We start from the raw sequence: 22,669 nt of genomic DNA, 5'->3' as shown, positions 1-22,669 counted from the left end.
TGACGCTTATAATAACTTTTTGAGTGAAATAATCCAATCCCTAGCAAATCAACTAATCCCCACAAACTTAAACCACACCCCGACTCTACCCACTAATCACCCCCAATTTAGTTTCCAAATGATATCCACTAGTTTTATCAAAACACTTATAAAAAAAATAAAAGCTACCACCCTCGCTGCTGACCTCCTCCCTGCAGAGTACCTACAAATAGCTGAAGATGCCATTGCATATCCCATATCTATCCTTATCAACAGATCCTTATCCGAAAGTGCTATCCCCTCCCTCTGGAAAATATCCCACGTCATCCCACTCCATAAAGGTGGTAGTTCTACAGACATATCCAACTATAGACCCATTGCCATTCTTTCTCCACTAGCCAAAATAATGGAGAAATGTGTACACAAGCAACTAATGCAATACCTTACACAGAATAACTTACTATCCAACTCCCAGCATGGTTTCAGGCCACACCACAGTACCACCTCAGCCCTTCTTTCCTTTACTAATGCCATAAACCAAAACAGGAATGACAATAGGCTATCCTCTGCCCACTTTCTTGACCTATCAAAAGCCTTTGACATGGTCAACCATGAACTTCTCATTCTTTTTCTAAAATCTATTTCCCTCAATAAGCATGCAATCCAGTGGTTCCAGTTCTACCTGACTGGTAGACAACAGGTGGTACTATGGCAGGGCAAACTCTCCAGACAGCTACCTCTCATACTTGGTGTCCCTCAAGGCTCCATACTAGGTCCACTACTCTTCTCTGTTTTTATCAACAACCTTCACACTGCTATCCCTAAAGCTACCAGTATTCAATATGCAGATGATTCCACTCTGATCTGCTCAGCCACTCCCCATCTGAACTGCAAATCCTAACCCAAAATACATTTAACACTATTGAGAACTGGCTCACCAACCAATGCCTACTGCTGAACCCCAATAAAACTAAATTTCCACTCTTCACCCCCACTAATAGATTTGCCACACTTTCATTCTCTGTCATGTCTAACAATGGTACCACTATCTCCCCAGATCAACACACCAAACTTCTAGGGTTTATCATAGACAATAATCTCAAATTTTACCTACAGGTCAACAAAACCATACAGACCATCAATAAGAAGCTTGGATCACTTTATAGAAACAAGACATTTTTAACCCCACTGGCTAGGACTGCAATCGCCCAATCACACCTTCTCTCTACTCTTTTATATGCCTCGCCTGTACTCTCAAACCTCAACAAATCTGAACTAGGTAAGCTGTCCCATAGCTACAACCATATTGTCGGATTTGCCACTGGCTCCACCTATAGAACCCACCACTGCCAGAACCTGAAACAACTAGAGTGGCTAGAACTGCCCAGCTCAATTCAATCAGCTCTTAAGAGTGCACAAAATTTTGTACCACCCTGAGGATACCCCCTCACTTATAAATATTATTAAGCCATATAGCAACCTGAGATCCCTACGGTCAGCCAACAAACTACTGGCCCAAACTCACAAAGCTAATAACTCTGCTGGTGAATCCCTGTTTGCCAACTTTGTTGGCAAAACCTGGAATTTGTTGCCAAACTATATAACCCTACAATCCTCCAAAAGTCTCTTCAAAAAAAAAACCTCAAACAGTATCTCAAAGTGAACTGGCTTGCCCATGTACCAACCGTGATTAAGTTATAAACTGAAAGCATAATCTGTAAATATCATAACATGCAACTACGTCACCAAGCTCTATATCCAGTCTGACATCTCTTGCTTTTAATTGTGTCTGTCCATGAGAATTGTGAGTCCCTACTAGGGAACACTACTAAACCATTGTACATGACCACTTTGCTTTATATTTTCTAATGTTATCTAACTTCTTGTGTAATCTATGTAAGTTTGTCTATTTGGAGCTTTTCTCCATGGGCCTCCGCTGAAAATGGACATGTATCCAGTCTGACTATCCCGGTAAACAAATGTAAAATAAATAAAATAAATAAATGACATCAGCAGTATCTGGTGAGGAGAGATGATAATAGCAGTGTCCCACATGCTGGTGTAAAATGCTCTCTCTAATGTCAAACAAGCACACAAACACTCACAGACACACAAGTTGACTGCTGTGAGAACAGAACTCCAAGCTGTCTAAGTACACAGAATAGAGACCTCTATATTTAACTCAAGTGCCATAGCACAAATCTGCCTTGGAGAGTGTCAGACAACAGTTTATAGGTGATGACATCAGTAATGTCTGGTCAGGAGAACATGATAATAGCAGTGTTCCACATGCTGGTGTAAGATGCTCTCTCTAATATCAAGCAAGTGCACAAACCCTCTCTCACACACACACACACACACACACACACACACACACACACACACACACACACACACACACACACACACACACACCAGTTGACTGCTGTGAGAACATAACTCCTACCTAAGTACACAAGCTACATAACTTAGTTCTTTATGCAAGTGCCACAGCACTAGTCTAACATTTACAGGTTGCAGGATAATTTATAGTGGATGACATTGTCATTGCATGTTTAAGAAAAGATGTTGGGAGGCCTGGATCAAATGGACATGTAGGCACCCCTGAAACACACCTGCTGCTTAACTGATTCTATGACAGCAGGTGTAAATACATTAACAGATTTTTGTTTGGAGCTCAGATGATATATTGCTTGAATCCAGGTGTATCTAATAGTTTTAAATATGTATTTATAATGCAAAGAAATAATTCTTTATTCCACATTCACTGTGTGTTACCTCTGTGCAGAGTGTTTAAGCAGCATTGCATAGAGGTAACTGCACAAGGAAGAGCTGTTCACCATCACTTGGCATTGGTGCATGATGCCAAACTACTCTCTAGGATAGATTCCAAAAAGTGAAGGGCTTTATTGCTTTATTTTTTACTTGTGCATGTTGTGTGTGATTCTATTTTTTGACCAGATTAAAGGTGTTAAAATGGGGTACATAGGAAATTGATGAAATTGTGGGGGCAAGGAGGGGTAAGAACAAGGGGAAAGCAATATAGGAAAGTGCAGGAGGGAGGTAGGAAAGAACCATAGCTATCCAATTTTTCAACAGTGTAAAATGAAAATATGTACAGAACATTAGCTGAAATGTGGACTGTTACCTCAACAAAGAGGGGTGACAATAATGCAGTCATGTTATATAGCCAATTGGACCAAATCAAGTTTGTCAAGAAGACATGTGTGTGAAGTGGAGAGTTATGTATGGGACTATATTTTTGTGGGACAGACAGACATTTTTTTAAGTTCAGTAAGAGAGAAATGTTGGGTAAGGGAAGTAATTAGTTCTAGGTCAGGTAAGTAAGGTAGGTGAGGAAGCTAATGCAGACGAACAGGACAAACAACACAAGGCACAGGATGGTTGAGGAACTCCAAGACTGGGGTTAGGGAAAGGACAACAGAAGTCCATGCCTGTGAAAGATGGTGAGAATCTAGTCTACCACAGTGATCACCATCTCCTTATTCTGCTGGCTGTTGGAGTGCTTGACATCTCCTTCTATGGAGCATGAGAGAGAGCAGCCTCTCCATCCAGCATACATGTGCACCACTGGTGAACAGGGTGCCAATCTACATAAGACAGATCCCCTCACTATCACTCTCAAGAGGAACCTTGATGAGTGGATGGGTAACAGAAAGTTCATACCGGGGATCACACCAACAGCACTACTAGATAGGGGCCAAGGGTACTAGCTGCTAGTACAAGGGTCTAGGGAACTACTAAAGGGGTGGTGAACACCACACAATGTGGCTGGGCTAATATATGCCTTTGGGCAGATAGCTCACTACCAACCTATGAACCTATGAACAACCCTATGCACCAACCTTGGCATCTCCTGGTGGCTGATAAAATCCCCAGCTCCAACAGTACTTCCAGAGGGTATCACAGCACCAGCTGCCAGGGTAGTGCTACCTGATGGTGCAGGCAGTGCAGGGGCAGCAGAGGCAGTACTTCCGGGTTGGGTCCCAGATGTGCTGGCCATCTATGCCAGAGCTGGTGGAGTGGGGGACAAGCTGAGCCACTGGGGTTGGCCTACCTCCCTGCACTGTAAAACATTGTGTGATTTGTCAGAGATGAATGACATGCAAATGTTTTGATGGCACATAGAAAAAAAAATGACATAAGGGTTCCAGTGAGAGAAAAAAAAATAAAATTAGTACCATCATATGTGACATACAATGCATTATCACAATAATAGCATTTCATCTGAACTTTTACATTTATAATACTTCTTAACAACTACAAATTATAATTGAGGATTGCTAAAAGTAATGTTTGCAATGTACAAATATTGCACATATGCTTGGTCCAATTATACAGATTTAACAGCAGAGCATTTATTCCACTTGTGTACAAATTAATTTATGTAATAGTTTTAAAGGATTGTACTATTTTATCATTGTTACTTGTGGTATTTGAACCCACAACATCTGACTACAGTCTTGCACTTGACTCCTACAGTTGGTTTGTGTTACAGATTGAACCATGTTTGCTGACTTTTACAGTTAGGATATGCATGCTTACTTTGCTAAAACTGCATACAAAATACATTTTTAATTTAAAAGCTACCAATAATGCTTTTTTGTAATGCATACATACACCTTGCTTCCCTCAGTTTCTCCCAATGCTCAATAAGGGCTTCTCTATTTGCAGTTATCTTGGCAATGGCTGTAGAATAAACAGATGAGAACAAAAAAAACAACATTATGCATACCAGTCTTGATTATATGTAGTTTTCTATCTACTATAAATTCTCTTTATTAGTATACTTGCACAGCTGTGGGATGCTACTTGTTCTGAATTCATCCATCCTATGTTTGAGTGTGTCTCTCTTGTACATTTTTAGTTTATTAAAGTGATCCCTACACTGTTCTCCAGTGAGTGGAATGCCAGTTACACTGAGACAGCCTTGGTCAGACTATTCCAAGCCTGAGGATTGTACTGGGAGCCAGTATAGTTCCCCCACAAAAACATTTTGCTGTGGTGCTTTACAAGGAACACAAGTGCCACAGCACAAGTCTGACTTTTACAAGGCTGCAGGACAATTTATTGTGGATGACATCATCAATGCAGGTTTGACAGCAGATGTTGGGAGGCCTGTCTGAAATGGATAGCTAACAATGTACACCTGATAAGATCTTAAAGTTCTGCAAGTTACCAGATTGATGAGTGTGCAATATGTAGTATTTGCTGTTGTGTTTACAATGTGCAGGTATACTTAAAGAGACAGCTTTACAAACTATATGTAAACAGCTACCCACATTACTACAACTATTGAAAAATGATGTGCATGGTATATAAGAAAGCATTTGTTACTTATTTCTGTAGTGTAGTTGATATATTTGTGAACATGTACTGAGAGACCAAATTTGCAGTGCATGGGAGGAGTTAACAGATAGCTGCAGTGCAAGTATGTGTTGTTTACTTAAAAAGTGCTTTCCCTTTATGTTTTTGCATGTACTTTTATGGGATTAAGACTACATCTACAATAAACATAAGTAATACATGCTATTGTGCACTTTCCATAGAGCACCAAGATGGAATGCACTATTGATAGCAAAGTGCTTGGGCATGCAAGATGCACATTTATACTGCTTTCCCTGTTTGCGCATAGTTAAGTGAGGAGCATCAGCAAACCTCACTGATACGATTCTGAGTGTTCTGAGTACTGAATGAATGAAACACACCTGCTGCTTAAATGATTCTATGGCAGCAGGTGTAAATAGATTAAGAGATTTCTTTTGGAGCTCAGATGATATAGTGCTCGAATCCAGGTATAGCTAATAGTTTTAAATATGTATTTGTAATGCAATGAAATAATTCTTTATTCTACATTCACTGTGTGTTACCTCTGTGCAGAGTGTTTAAGCAGCATTGCACAGAGGTAACTGCAGAAGGAAGAGCTGTTCACTATCGCTTGTCATTGGTGTGTGATGCCAAACTCCACTCAAGTATAGAGGCCAAAAAGTGATGGGCTTCATTGCTTTATTTTTTTACTTGGGTGTGTTGTGTGCGATCCCATTTTTTGACTAGATTAAAGGTGTTAAAATAGGGTACATAGGAAACTGGTGAAATGGGGGGCAAACAGGGGGAAGAAAAAGGGGAAAGCAATATAGGAATGTGCAGGAGGGAGATAGGAAAGAACCATAACTTTCCACTTCTTCAACAGTATAAAATGAAAATATGTACAGAATACAAGCTGAAGTTGGACTGTCACCTCAACAATGAGATGAGACAACAATACAGTCATGTTGCAAAGCCAATTGGACCAAATTAATTTTGTCAAGAAGAAGTGTGTGAAGTGGAGAGCTATGTATGGGACACTAATTTTTGTGGGATAGGTAGCTTTTTTAAGTTCAGTAAGAGAGGAATGTTGGGTGGCCATGGTGGTGCAGCGGTTAACGTTTTTGCCTCACAGCAAGAGGTTCTCCCCTTCAATTCTTGGCTGGAGCACCTTCTGTGTGGAGTCTGCATGTCCTCCCCACAGTCGAGTGATGTTTAAAGACATGTAGGTAGGTGAGTGTGTGAATGGGTGTGCCTTATTTGAAGATTGGGCATCAGGCTGGCAACTCAGCACCATAAAAACTCCACTGCCAATCATTAGCGGACCGGAGTTCCACTGTGGTGAACCCTAACCGGGAAAAGCTGAAAGACATTACTAAAAGAGGAATGTTGGGTAAGGGATGTAGTTATTTCTGGGTCAAGTAAGTAGGGCAGGTGAGGAAGCTGATGCAAACAAACAAAACAAGACACAGGATGGTGAGGGATACAGAAGGTTGGGGGACACCAAGATTGGGGTAAGGGAGGGGACAACAGAAGACCATGCCTGTCAAATATGGAGACAGTGAATATCTAGTCCTCCACTGTCATCACCATCTCCTTACTCTGCTGGCTGTTGGAGTGCTTGACATCTCCTTCTATGAACCATGAGAGAGAGAGCAGCCTCTCCATCCAGCATAGTTGTGCACCAGTGGTGATATGCACAACCCTATGCATCAACCATGGCATCTCCTGGTGGATGACAAAATCCCCATCTCCAACAGTACTTCCAGAGGTTACCACATCACCAGGTGCCAGGTTAGTGCTACCTGAGGGTGCAGGTAGTACAGGGGCAGCAGAGGCTTGTTGGATCCCAGATGTGCTGGGCATCTGTGCCACAGCTGGTGGAGTGGGGGCAGGCTGAGCCACTGGGGTTGGCAAACCTTTCTGCACTGTAAAACATTTTGTGATTTGTCAGAGATGGATGACATGGAAACATTTTAATGACACATAGAAAAGAAAATGACATAAGGGTTGGGGTGAGAGAAAAAAAGATAAAATTAGTACCATCATATGTGACATACACTGCATTATCACAATAATAGCATTATTTTATCTGAACTTTTACATTTAAGAGTACTTCTTAACAACTACAAACTATAATTAAGGATTGCTCAAAGTAATGTTTGCAATGTGCAAATATTGCACATATACTTGGTGCAGTTATACAGAAAGCTGCAGTGGTACAGCAGTAGCATTGTTGCCTCAAAGCAAGAGGTTCTTCTGTTCGATTCTTGGCTGGAGTGCCTTCCGTGTGGAGTCTGCATGTCCTCCCTGTGGTTGAGTGGCCTCTGAAAGACATGCGTGAATGGACGTGCCTTCACTGAATGTTGGGTGTCAGGCTGGCAACTAGGCACCATAAAAATCGACTGCCAATCATTAGTGGACCAAAGTCCTGCTGTGGTGACCCCTAACCAGGAAAAGACACACAACAACAACTTGGTCCAGTTATACAGATTTAAGTTAACAGCAGGGCATTTTATGCCACTTGTGTACAAATTAATTTATGTAATATTTTTAAAGGATTATACTATTTTATACTTGCTACTCATGGTATTTCAAACCACAACATCTGACTACAGTCTTGCACTTGACTCCTACAGCTGGTTTGTGCTACAGATTGAACCATGCATGCTGGCTTTTACAGTTAGGATATGCATGCTTTACAACTGCATATAAAATAAAATTTTAATTTAAAAGCTACCAATAATGCTTTTTTTTGTAATACATACATACCCCTTGCTTCTCTCAGTCTCTCCAGATGCTCATCATGGGCTTCTCTATTTGCAGTTAGTTATCTTGGCAATGGCTGTAGAATAAACAGAAGAGAACAAGAGAAGAGCATTATGCATATCAGTCATGACTATATGTAGCTTTCTACTATAAATTCTCTTTATTAGCATACTTGCACAACTGTGGGGTGTTATGTCTTCTGAATTCCTCCAGATACTGTTTGACTGTATCCCTTTTGTACTTTTTTGGGTAATTAAAATGATGCCTACACTGTTCTCCAGGGAGTAGAATGCCAGTTGCACTGAAATAGCCTTGGCCAGACTATTCCAAGCCTGAGGATTGTACTGAGAGCCGGTATAGTTCCCCTGCAAAAACCTTTTGCTGTGGCACTTTACAAGGTGTCCAACAAAGATTTTGGACTCCTCAAAATCCCACCTCTGTGTCCCAAATTAGGCACCTTCTCTTCTACCACCAGACATGTCCAAGTAGAGAGAACAGCAATAGCTAAGAATGATTTCCTGAAGTTCCTGCTATTGTGTTTAATGGTAGTACGCAAACCTGAACAATGATGCCAACAGTGTGCTATGTTAAGTGGAGAGCAACTGTGCCAAACAGACAGGAAAGCAGTTTTTAAATGGGGTTAATATGACAGTTGGCTATAGTTTGAGGGTTGCTTGCTGCTGAAATGGCTAGGTGATTTCACTTTGCAGACATGCACTGGCGGGCATACATTTCATGACCTGACACATTTTTGCTTTGACTTTATACAGTAATAAAACTGATTTTTACTATGTGGGATTCAAACTGATGTATAATAGACAAAACATTTTCTTTCACAGTGGTGGTTTTACATCTTTGCCACAGAAGAAGGGCTTCTCAGGCATAGTCATGAAATATATATAAACATGACAGATTGAGGAAGAGTTATATATAAATATGCAAGTCAGATTGAGGGGTTAACCGTGTATGTGCATGACCTGACAAGGTCCTGGTTTATACATACATGTGTGTATGAGTCTTATTGAAGGCTGAAGGCCATCTAAGGCCAGATAGCACAATTATAATTACAGAAACATAGGAGTTTGTATACCCTCAGTCATACATATACCTGTATGAGCTCCACTGCTATACATACTTATTGATATTATTTATTTTTTATTTATTTTATTTATTTTGACATTTGTTAACTGGGTATATCCAACTAAGCAATAGCCCACTTTCAAAGGAGGCCTATGGGAAAAGCTCCATACAGAAAAACATTACAATTACAAAGTTAAGTTAAAAAAATGGTTGCAAACAGATGATAACAGAATTTACTGGATATTTTAAATACACAATATGCAGCTTAGAAGTCTAAATAAAACATATAAGTTATTAGAGCAAAAAAAGTTAACTAAGAGGTGGAACTCAGTAGGTAGGGAAGAAGTAAAAGGTATTAGTAGTAGGGAATTATAACACAGACAAAGAAGAAAGAGAAAGCAAGTTTAATTCAGAAGGAATGGAAAACGAGAGAGAAATAGACTATATGCGTACAGTAAGAATATGAAGTTAGTAGCCAAAGACAATTAGTAGCTTAAAGATGTTATGATGGGTTTTGGCATTCGTCAATGCATGAGTTTTGTAGTGTTTCTTTTAAAATATTTTTGAAAGTACGAGCATGGGGAAGATTTCTAATGTTCAATGGGAGATTGTTCCAGGCTAATGCAACTGAATAGGTATATAAGTGATGTCTTATTACTTTTTTAAAGAAACTGATCAGAGCTCCAGAGAGAGCAGGAGGGGTGTAAAGGGATATGAGGGAAGAGATGGCTGGGCAGAAGAAGGGTTTGTTAGGGATGGAGTAAATAAGTAACAGTTGAGAGATTAAGAGTAGATGGGGGAGTTCAAGCCAGTGAAGAGTTCTTAAAGACAGGCAGTGGTGAGAGTTGTAGGGTTGATTAGCAGTGAATCTTGCAATTTTATTATAGGTTAGTTCAAGCTTGGCCTTAAGGGATGATTGTAGGTTGGTTAAAACTGGGGAGGCATAGAGGAGGGAGGGAGGGAAGGAGGTAGGCATAGGCAAGGAAAGTCTTGAATCATTAGTGAGGTATTTTTTTATTTCTGTAAAGCAGTCCAAGTTTTTGATGTGTCTTCTTAATAGAATTTAATACCTGCAGATTAAATTTAAATTGGTCATCTAAGATTGCACCCAGTAGCTTAGTGTGAGTTTCAGTGTTTATGATAGTGTTGTTAAGAGATGACATAGTAAATGATGTTTTATGATGGAAAAGAGAGTTAGGCAAAAAGGAGAAATTTAGTTCTTTTGGGGATCAAGTATGAGTTGGAGCTTTTTTCCACCGGGCCTTCACTGAAAATAGGCTCTTTTAGGCCCAGTGAGCTTTCCTGGTAAACAAATGCAATAAATAAATAAAAATAAATAAATAAAATAAAGTTGGATGCTGGAAGCCAATTTTCTACAGAGTGAAAGGAGCTTTAAGTAACTAAGTGGAGGTCCAAGATATTGTCAGAGGTAGAGATAGTGGAATCATCAGCATACTGTATGAGAGCAGAGATGGAGCAGGATGTATGAAGACTGTTGGTGAAAATGTTGAAAAGTACTGGTCCAAGGATGGATTCTTGGGGTACACTCATGTTGATGGGGAGAAAGGAAGAGAAGGAAGGGAGCAGTTTTTGAAGCTAAGTCTGGGTTTTGAATTTTAGCCAGCATTTACATGCATTATCTCTTTCCAGCATTAGAAAGCAAGTGGCCATTGATAGCCATGATACTGAATTGGATTTTATGCTAACTTTCCTAGGGGGAGCATTAAGAGTTTCAAGAAATATGGTGTTGAATTTAAGCATTGCTTCATCCAGGGTAGGTGGTGCAGGAAACACCAGTTAATGGAGGAGAGTATATTATTTAATATGTCTGTGTTAAAGTTAGAGAGGGAGGGATAGTCTTTGTATTTGTGCAATTTACAGTGTTGTAGGGTATATCTTTGGATAAAGGTGGGAGAGTGGTCACTCAAGGAACCAGGTAGTGATTTGGGGGTGTGATAAAGGTTTGGATTACAGACTAGGATCCAGTCTAGGGTAGTATCAGAGTTAGAAGGTTTACAAGATGAATTGGGGTTGTGATGTATTGATTGAAGAAGCCATGAAGATCTATCAAGTTTGGGGAGTTTAGTGTGAAGGATTGCCAGTAAATGTTAACATCACCAAGGATTATTGTTTCATTATTGTTCAAGTAAAGGAATATTATTTCCATGTGGAATATAGACTGCAACAACTGTAATTATTTTATGGGTAAGTTTGCAGTTGGCTATTAAGAGTTCTGCAGGCTGAAAGTTGGGAAGAGAGACGTTTAGAGGGGAAAAGTTGTTTGCTGTGATAGTATAGCTACTCTTCCTTCTTATTTATGAATTCTGTCATGATTGAAGATGTTGTAACCAAGGAGAGTAACTTCAAAGTCAGTGTTTTGCACTTTAAGCCATGTTTCAGTAGAGTAACTATGTCAGGAGAGTCTTGAGAAATCCAAGTGTGGAATTCAGTAACTTTATTGAGAATGCTGTGTATGTTTATGGAGTATAGTGTTAAGAGTTTGAAGGGGGGGATATAGGTGATAGGGGATAGGGTCATAACAGGTACTACTGGGTTTGGGTGAATGTCACCTGATAGGAATAGGCTACTGGAGATTTGTTTTACAGTAGGAATGTGAAAGAATAAGGTTAGGTATATGGGTCTTATGTTTAGGGGGTGAGAAGAGTGAAGGAGAAGGCTGATTTTGAGAATGAATGGGTTAGTGTGATTGAATAAGGAGGGGTTAATATCAAATGAGTGTGGAATTGGTAGGCTAGATGATGGGTAAGTAAGGGTTGGTGTGATATTCCTGGAATAAAGTGACTGATGATAGAAGATGAAGTGTGAGAGTAGAAGATGAGTAAGAAGAAGGGCGGTAGAGGTGTAGATGTGAAGCATTCTGTGTGGAGAACAGGTGTGTTGGCAAAGAGTAAGAGAAGAGAAAAAGGGGAGAGGAGTGGCTTAACTGCTAGAAGGTGGTAGGAGTAAAAACTGTGAAGAGATGGACTAGATTGGTTTTATTAGGGAGCAGAGGTGTTGAGGCTTAATGAGATTTATGGCTTTGTTATGCAAGTAAGTGATAAAGTGGCTTGGTAATAGTAGTTAGAAAAATTAAAAGTAGATAAGGAGGGGGGTGGAGTACTGACAGTGGGAGGGGTAAGACCTGGGGTGGCTCGTGCTATAGGACTGTAGGACTGCAGCCCTCCCACCTAAAAAACAAGTAACATTTCAACAGAGAAATACAAAAACAAAAACGGTAAATTCCTGGAACTGTGCACATGCTCTCAGACTGCTTTCTCAGCAGTCTAGATAGGGAGAAAGGCATCTCGGCCCCAAGATACCCAGCAGTCTGTGTGGCAGTGACATCACGAAATGGAGGCACTCCAGATTGCAGCATGCTAGACCAATCGTAGATTTGTTTGGACACGCAAGGGGCTGTTTGGAAATCTTGGTGGCAAGGGAGAGAGAGAGTGTGTGTGTGTGAAATGCCCCAGTTGCTATATACTGGTGGCTAGAGCAAACTCATGGTGGTGTGAAATACCTCAGGCTTGAACCCTGTACCTTGTATGCAGGTGTTAAGGGCCTGAATTCCCTACCCATCATCATTTGTAAAATATTTGCAGATTTTTGCCTCATATTTGATCTGTTCTGTTCCTCATAATATCTGTGGTTTCTAAACGTTTCAGTGCTTGATATTTGATGCTGCAGTGGTAGCATTGTTGCCTCACAACTGCAGGTTCTCGGGTTTGATTCTTAACTGGGGTGCCATCTGTGTGGGGTCTGCATCTTCTCCCAGTGTTTGTGTGGGTTTGTTTTTGTGTCCTCCCATGTTACAAAGACATGTCTGCATTATTTCTTCCTGGGCCTCTGCTGAAAATTGTTTTTTTGTTCCAAGTCAGACTGTCCTGATTAACAAATGTTAAATAAAATTGACAGGCATTTGAATTTTCAGACTTCATGTTTCTGAATGTCTGACTCTTTTACATGTTTAATGGTGCAGTGGTAGCATTGTTACCTCACAGCTATAGGTTTTCTGGTTTGATTCTTGGCTGGGGTGCCTTCTGTATGGAGTCTGCATGTCCTCCCTGTGTTTGTGTGGATTTGCTCTAGTGTCTTTCCATTTTACAAAGACATGTGTCTGCAGTATTTCTCCCTGGGCCTCTGCTGAAAATTGTTTTTGTTCAGTCAGAAGTAAAATTGACAGGCATTTGAATTTCAGACTTCATATTCTTCAGAAAATATAGAGCAACACAACCTTTTATTCTAGCAATTTTCTAAGTTTATAAGATGAATATTTGAAATTTGTCCCTATTTTTGGGACTGTATTCCCCCATTATTGGCTTTGTCCAGGGTTTTTCTGCTAAGGTTGACAGCTATGGGCAGTTTTGTCATTATTGGTGCATGCGTTTTGTTTCATTGTTTACTGGAAAAATGTTCAAAACAATAGGAAGGTGTATCAAAGAGCACATGTATGTTTCATATGCAAGAGGCCTATGATTTGAAAGCAGCCCAGAATTAATCTTTATCTGCCACTGGCAAAATGTATTTTCTTTGAATGTGGGTTTCAATGCTGTTTCAATGAATGTGAATTTCAAGGGCAGAGAAGATTTAATGCTAAGTCTGTTTTCATTGTGAAACTGCATTGCTTTGTTTAGCAGATGTCTTAGTGTTTGTGCTGTAAAATGCAAAATAAAACTTTCAAATGAAGTCCAAATCATCATAGAAGTAAAGCAGTATGCACATTAGTGTTTATGGCAAATGGAGTGAAATAGCCAAGTAATGGATCATTGGAATGGCTGCAGGGGGAGGCTCCATTCAACCATGATTTTGTGAGGGGGAAGGGCGGCGAACTTAAAAACAGCCCCAGCTGAACTATACCTCCCAACCGTCCAGATTTTCAAAGAATGAATAGATTTTTGCTTCTTATTTTTGGTTTGTTCCTCATAAAATTTGTGGTTTTCTGGCAAATCATTTAGGAATTAAGTCACTAAATAATGACACACTGAGTTTCAGACTTCATAACCTTCAGAAAAATGCATGCTAGAGTAAGACCTGTTGTTCTATCAACTATCTCAGCTTATACAAGAGCAATTTTTAGTACTGTTTATATGTTCACCCAATATATTTGGCCTTGTCCAGATTTATTGCATTAACAGGTTGAGAGGTACATACAAATAATTTGCTTTATAGAATTAGGCATAGCCAAACCTCTCAACTGTCCCAGATTTTGGCTCAAAATGTTGCTCTTCCCCCTAATAATCCCTCCACAAAATAGCAATTTTGGAAGAAAACATGGAGGGTTTACAATTAAGAAATAACTGTAATAATCAGAGTTATATATTACTTTTATTTCAGAAATGTATGTAGATTCTTTTATTTTGTCAGCTGCTCAAGTTAGCAGTACTAATATTAAAGTGTCCCTTCTTTGACAGGTTCCCAGCTGTATTGTGTGGCTATTTTATATTTTTGCATTGCATTTTTGGTCTATTTTTCATAAAATTGTGGGTTTTTTTGGCAAATTAGTGACAAATCATTAAAGACTGAAGCTAGAAAACAATGACAGACATATGAGTTTCAGATTTCATACCCTTCAGAAAATTCATACTAATATAAGACCTATTCTATTATCTTTCTAAGTTTATAAGAGCAATATTTAAAAATTGTCCTTATTTTTGGGCCTTTGTCCCACTTCTATGTATGGCTTTGTCCAGATTTCTTGCTCTGAGGTTGAGTGGTATGACAAATGTGTCAGGGCCATCACAGTCAGCCAGAGACATTTCAAATTGTGACATACTTGTTGCACCCCACTCCCCCATGTATTGACTCTGGATGTGTCGAAGCAAGGCAAGGAGTAGTTATGCAGTGTAAATGTGCAGAGTATCCCTCCATCCAAGGTAGACACAAGTACTAAAGTGGCTTTTCATCTGTCCTTGATTTTGCAGAATGGTCTGGTTTCTGTCATATTTTTGTACTGTTGATTTATGCTTATTACTCAAAGTGCCTGTTGCTCTGTGTTTAAGTAACAATGCTTTAATGACCATCAGGTAAGCTTGTCTGAGATTGTAAGATGCAAGTAAGCTTTAATAAGCATACTGTTAAAGAATTGCCAACACTGAAAGCCTTTCTGTTGTTGCCATGTAGAGAATACTTAACTAGATAATGTATAAGCCTTGGGTACTGAAATGCATATGACAGTATTTGTAATAAAGGCCAGGATTACATTATTTTAAGAAGCTCATTACACTTGTTGGAGACTTCCAGTCATTTCTGCAGGCTTTACCCGTAAATTAAACAGAATGCCAATCGTGTGGTCCATAACCTGTATAGTAATCCTTTAAGCAATGTATCTTGAGCTTGTTTCTTGTTTGCTTTTCATTTTTTACTTTGATCTTGTTTTCCCCATGAAACAAATAGATAGTTGTCAGGCAGCAGGTCTTTTTTTGGATAAGAAACATTTTTACAAGTGGGGGCATCACAGAGATTTCTACTTTCAGCGTGTTACTTGGTACTTTAATAAAGCTGAATATAAATTATAATTAGAACTGCAGTGCAAGAAGTGGCTTGAGTTGAGTGCTGCTTGTTTTTCTTATACTTGATTTTGACTGGCATTCCAGTAATGTATTTAAAAAGTAATTTATTTTTTCAGGCCTCACAACCTTTTTGTTTCCATCTAGATATTAAGTAAGCTGATATGCAGGCAATGCATTGAAACATTTTTATTCTTCTACACTTCATTTTGTCTTGATTGGACTCTCATAATGATGGTTTGGCACCCAGGACAGCATATTTAGTTAGTTTTTGTGGTTTTGTGCATAGCTCCTCCCCTTTCTAGTTGGCCGCACCCATTCCCATTGACCCCGCCCATTCAGCTGTCTCCTGCAGCCCCCCTTTGATTTGAAGTCACCAGCTGCAACTGGGTAAGACACAGGCAAGGGGAGGTGCAAGGTTGTAAATGGATAAGAGTAGAGTGAAGGTGATGTAATAAAAGAGGAGGGGTTAGTAAGTGGGAGTTGTAAAATGATTGGCTGTTAGGACAGGAAGTGGAGGTGTAGGTGAAGGAAATTGGTCAGGATAGAGTATAAGTGTAGTGTATGTGGGGGTGTAAGGGAATTGGGAGTAAGGTAGGGGAGAGGTGAGAGCCTGAGTATAGTGAGGGAATATGCAGTGGGCAGAAAAGACCGGATAGCAGCAAACTTCAGAAACAATCAGTTGGAGAGTGAAATATGCAAAAAACAATCACAGAAATTAAAAGCAAAAAACAAGGTAGGCAAAAAGTTAGAAGAAGATGAAATAATGTCAGAAAAAGAGATGAATAGGGTAGGAAGGAAGCAGAATAGTAAAGAAAGATAAGGGGATCAATGGAGTAGTTGGGGGGAGAATGGAGACCAGTTCAGTGGTGTGCAGTTAGCATTTCTAATTAGATAGTTACAGAAATAGTAATTTTTCACACATACTCTAGCTTCTGTTGTTTAGGCAGGAGAGTAGCTTCCACATACCACTTTTCAGCTGAAAATAACTTTAGCTATGGTTGTCAGTGGAGGGCTAACACCTAAAAATAAAAAGGAGGAGAAAAAATAGATTATATTAGGTGAGAGTGACACTGCAGGAGATAGATACTAATTTATAAAAATAAAATAAAACAAAGTGTGGACAGGAATAGAAATGAATATGTGTTAGAAACTATGAAAAACAGGCTATGGCATCAATAAGTTTTTAATAAGTGATTTTATAATTATGTTTAACTTTTTATGTGACATATAATATAAAGTGAAATGGAGCAACAGTAAAAATATTTGCAATTTCCTGTATTAGAACCCAGGGCCATCTGTATTGCAGCCCTACATAATTCCCTAAATAATGTAGGAAGAAATAGCCAGGGAATTGTTATGGCTAGGCTTGTATAGGCCCTAGGGGTGATAGCCTAATACCAACCTATGAACCTATGAATCTATGAACCTACACTTATACCTGCTGCCACAGGAAGAATTAAGTAAAAGTTGGATATTTCCCTATTCATTGTTCATTTTTTTACATGACATTTAATATAAAGTGAAATGGAACAATAGTAAAAATATTTGGAATTTGTTGTATTAGAACACAGGACCATCTATATTGCAGCCCTACACTTAACCTGCTGCCACATAAATAGTTAAATAACAGTTGGATATTTCCCTATTCATCGTTAACTACTGTGTGTTAACGGCCACTCAATGCTGCTTACTATGTTTGCGTGATGCCCAACAGAATTGCTAGAATGCATCTGTTTTGAAATTGCTGATGCCTGGTTCCTCTCTGCTAGTGTTCTGAACCTGCAGGTGTTGGGGAAGGCAGCTAATTGCAGCTCAATACCACTGAGTGGGGTTGCATGATTGAAAGCAAAAAAAGCAACAATGTATACTTTTTGAAATTAAGAATGTCTGTATCCTATCTGTAGGTGTTCTGTCTGCTTTATCTTTGGGCCATTACTCAAAATTTGTGTGATGGTAAGCATTGCACACACAAGACAAGCAAAGCTAAACTTGTTTTAGCCCTATGAGCAGTGTTTATTAGGTTTCACCCTTATAAGACAAAAGTGGGACTTGAACCTTGATCTATAGATAGTATATGCTGTGTGGATCAATGTGTTTAGCAGATGTGCTATACACACAAGTGATTCACGGGTGTTGTTGATGTAATGGTTATCAAATAAGTACTTTACATCACATTTATTGTGTTTATCCATTTCACATGTTTGTGCTAAACTGCGCACTACACAAACACTAGGATTAAAAAAGAAATAAAAAAGAAAATATATCTATAAAATAAACAACACTACAAAAATATGTTAATACATATGCAAGATTTTTACACAAGTCTAGATTTGAACTTTCACACCAATGAACCTTCAAAACACAGTAAGAGTGTCTTATCCCTCTTTGCCACAGAAACAGCTTTGCAGCAGAGAATGAAATTCATTGTGCATACAAGCAAGTGCAACATCATCCATGGTATTAATAAGACATACGACATTTCAGATGTAGTGCAATGAGTGATCTCACAACCATTTATGACTGTTGCTTGCAAAAATGCAGCTCTGTCTTATCTTTCTGTGTATGTTGCTCATTCTTCTCTTAATTGAGCAGTAATCTGGCACATGCAGTCAGTAAGGCATTTGTATCATTGTCCTTAAAATGTGTGAGAGTATCAGATAGCAATAATATATAGTTTTCAACAAATGCAGGGGAGGTTGGATGTTACTGAACAAGAACTGTGAAATGTCTGCTACTTGTACACGTTGTGAGTCTAACCTAGCTGACACACCCACTAGAGGAAAGGGAGTCTGAATTGCTGTTCTGATTTCCTTCTCCCTACCAGTAATCATTCACAATTGCAATCCATTAGCAACAAACACTGAGTAAGTGCCTACACTATGTTTAAAGCTGATACACGGAGCCAAGAATTTGGGATTCAGCAGTTCTAATGAATTTACACCTCATGTGCATCTTCACCATGTAAATACAAGGCAGGATTTTTGCCAGGACAAAAAACTTCACAGTTTATAGAGTGCTAATTTTGATGCATCTCTGATGGTTGTTAATGCAAAAAGCATTAATAATGTTTTTTATTGGAAAATTTGCTTTGTTCAAACAAGATTGATGTCATTATTGTTTGTGAAACATAGTTAAAGAACAATGACTGGAAATCAGTTCTGGCAGGGTATAAATGTTTTTACTGTAACAAATATTATAACAAAAATCAGCTGGAGGTATTCTGATTGGGATTAAAGATAGTTATGAGATTTGTGATTATTACATGAATGATAACACCAATACTATAGATTGTGTAAATGTGACGATAAAGACAAGCCTGGAACATATAACCATTACTGGAGTGTACAGACCACCAAAGTCAAGTGCTCATCAACTAGAGGAATTCATACATTTCTTGCATGAAACACAGGAGGGAAGAATACTATTGGCTGGGGACTTAAATTTACCAGAAACAGACTGGAATAATATTGATTCAACAACATTATTATGGAAACTATTCACAATGCATGTTCAGGAACAACAATTGCTTCAGATTGTAAAAAAAAAAAAAACTACTAGGGAACGGAACATACTAGACATTGTTGGTTTTCCTACAAAAATTACTGTTACTTCATGTCAAGTTTTGTCACTGTTGATGTGCAATGGTCATATGGTTATAAAGGTTAAGTTATTGCTAGATAATTCTGCCAAACTGAAATCTAAGCCAATGCAAAAAATATTAATTACAGATTATATGAAAGTAAAACAGTCACTATGTAAAAGTAATTGGAGTGATGTGTTCAGTGGAAAAACTGCAGAAGGAATGTGGAAAGTTTTGAAAGAGAACTTAGTGAGTGCAAAAAAATTTAAAAAATGATCTAGGATCTAAGCGTACATCAGAGGGATATATTTCCACCTGATTAAGCTAAGGCACAAAAAATATAAGAAATGGAAAAGAAGTTGAACTACAATTTTGAAAATTGAAATAAAAAAGCTGGACAAACAAATTAAGCATAGTGTGAAACAAGATTAAGAAAAATATGAAGAAAATTTATATAATGATATTGAGCATAATAGGAAACCATTTTATAGATACATAAGATGTGGAAGGAGTAAATACATACCCCTAGATTTAATAGAATCTGTGTAGGCATAGTGTAGAATAAACAACTACAAGTGAGACGTCAGAGAGTGAATAAAATTTGTTTGGATTTTTATTGGGTCACTGTTTTGTGGTTGTTTATTTTAGTTTATTTATTTTTCTGAGTTGTGTATTATATTAGGCATAGTGTAGAGCCTACACAGAAGTTACCTTGTCCATGTACACAGTTCCCCCTCTGTAGCATGCCATGCATATTAATGATGGTGCATTGCTGAGGGAGAGCCATGGAACATGGTTCTTTGACCAGTGTACGGAGTGTGTGACTGTGTCTGCAGATGAGTAACACAACCCCCGCACTAAAAAAGTGCATTATATCAATGAATTTTTTTTCAGGTTTGCACAGCATGGAGTGCAGCAAGTGACACATGCCAGACATCTAAAAATAGAAACCGGATGCATTTAACTTGTGATGCAAAGGTGAAGTTTAAGCATAGCTTAGCAGGTTTGCGCAGCACACTGCTTAGCAGTGCTTAAAGTTAGCTCAGAGGTATATGTAAAAGTATAGCAGCATTCCACAAGTGGGTAAGTGGGTAGAGTTATGACCTTATGTGCAGTAGATGCAGGGTTTGAATACATGGAAGGGAAATTAAGCATTTATTTTTCAAAGACAAATTATTATGATTATTTTTCAATCCTGATCTGCTGCACTCAGCTAAGCTCTGCTAAGAACTGCTAAGCACTGCTTAAACAATCTCTGTTTATGCAGTGCTTGGCAGTGCTTGGCTGTGCTTAGCTGTTTTGTGCACTGATAAGCACTGATAAGTATTGCCAGTTTAAGCACTGCTCAGCTCAGCTGCAGGGGATTGTGAGGTGCCAAGCAATGAGACACATTTTTAAAAATTTCCCAATGATGTGTAAGGGTGGGAAAACAGGCTACATTAAGTTCAACAGGTGGGAGTACAGCATAACCAGTTGGAGTTTGAACTGTGTAGCAACTATGGCAGGCATTGGAGAAAGTGTGTGCTTCCAGACGCAGTGGTGGGGCATTCTTGATTCTTGGATCATGGCTGGACTCCTGGTGAAAGACCATGAAGACTGGCTGCTGCATGGGGCAGTTCCAGGACTTAGAGTGCAAGGCAGAGGCCTGGGACTAGCTGGCACACAATTTCACCAGTGCTACAGGTATCCCCCACACAGGTGAGCTGGTCCATCACCACTATGATGACATGAAGCATCAGAAGGTGTATCTTCTGGACACCTGGGTCTGGGAAGCTTGGGCTGGGAATGCCCCACAAGTTTGTAAGTACTGTTACCTTTGTTTTACCAATAGCTAATCTGAATGTATGATAGACAAGTATGCATAATGGTGTGCTTCTCTCCTTACAGCTGGAGAGGAGAGAACTCACAACCTAGAGGTGCATGCTGGGCACTTGACCAGGTTGCAGCATGAGTGTGGTGAGTACAGATTAATTTGTGATCTGTAGTCAAATACACAAGAAAGAATAAAGCATTAACTGCCAATAGATACAGTAAAGAATTTGTGTATTGCAATGAATGTGGACACAGACCTGTACTGCAATAAGTGACTACTGCCAACTATAGTGCAATAAACAGGGAAGACTAAAACATTAACCCTGTTAAGTTATATGAAATAAAGTTTCTACTGCAATAATTGTGGAATTACATCTGTATTACAACACCTGCATTACATCAACTGTTGCACAATAAAGACACAAAACTATACCAGTAATAGCATGAAGATACCCCTAATAAAGCTGTGTGTTTCCCAGGGAAAGAATTCAGTGGGCCATTTCTGTGGCTTCGCGATTATCAGGACTGTAGTGGGAAGTTACAGGTCAGGTTCAGGTAAGTGTGCGATTGTGTTGATGTTAGGGTTAGGGCATGGGTTAGGTGAGTTAGGGTTAGGGTGTGGGTGAGGTTGGTGTGTGATAGTGACAGACTTTAGGGTTAGAGTGGATTAGGTGAGTTAGAGTTAGGGCGCGGGTCAGGTGAGTGTGCGATAGTGACGGACCACAGGGTTAGGGTTTGGGTTAAGGTAAGTGGACAGATAGTAGTGTATGTACAGTTTAGTGTAGGGTTATATGTAGGATTTTAAGTGTTTGTGTGTGGATTGTTGTTTTTTTGGTGTGCTTGTATTGTGTGTGTGTGTTTCTTGGAACAGCGATTTTTTCCCTGGGGAAAAAAATTGCTGTTCTAAAACTTCAATGTTTTTGTACTTCGTGGTTAGAAGTTCGAACATATGGTGTTCGAACTTCAGCCGTTTCGGTGAACTGATATAGACCCTATCTAATAGAGTGTTATGCAGAACTGTTGATTCAGAGCTGTATTATAAGAAATGCATTATGACACCTATTCTGCAATAACATCTGAAGCAATAACATTAACAGCCAATGTATATTGTGTACATCAGGATTGTCTTGTATTAGCCATTGCATTTTAGCGATATTCATTCAGTCCCTGAGGTACAGTGCTGTAGGACAGTATGACAGTGTAATAGCTGTAGACTTCAAATATATTATCTGCAACTGTATATGGGTGAGGTAGCCAACCCAATAATCTGATATGGTTTGTAGACTTCACATTAACAGTATATTGTGTACACCTGCATTCTATATAGTAATGTATAGCTTACCCAGTATTGCTGTCATGCATGAATCTCATGCATGTGTGTGTTCAACTGCCACTGCAATCTAGCATAAAACTGTAGTACTATTACCATGTCATATTTTATTTCTAGGTGAGCTCTGAGGAAATATCAGTCAGTCAATAATCAGCAGTGGTACAGTAGCTCAGTTTGTTAAATGCTCTGTCTGAAGTACATTTTGCCACACACAGACCAGGGTTCAAATCCAGTGCCATGTACTAAAAATATTACTGAATCACTTACATTTTAATGACAGATGTT

This window comes from Protopterus annectens, chromosome 3.part0 (assembly GCF_019279795.1).
Source record: "Protopterus annectens isolate FY-2018-M chromosome 3.part0, PAN1.0, whole genome shotgun sequence".
Lineage (NCBI taxonomy): Eukaryota > Metazoa > Chordata > Ceratodontiformes > Protopteridae > Protopterus > Protopterus annectens.
The sequence above is the reverse complement of the archived record's forward strand: the minus strand, read 5'-3'. Positions refer to the sequence as shown.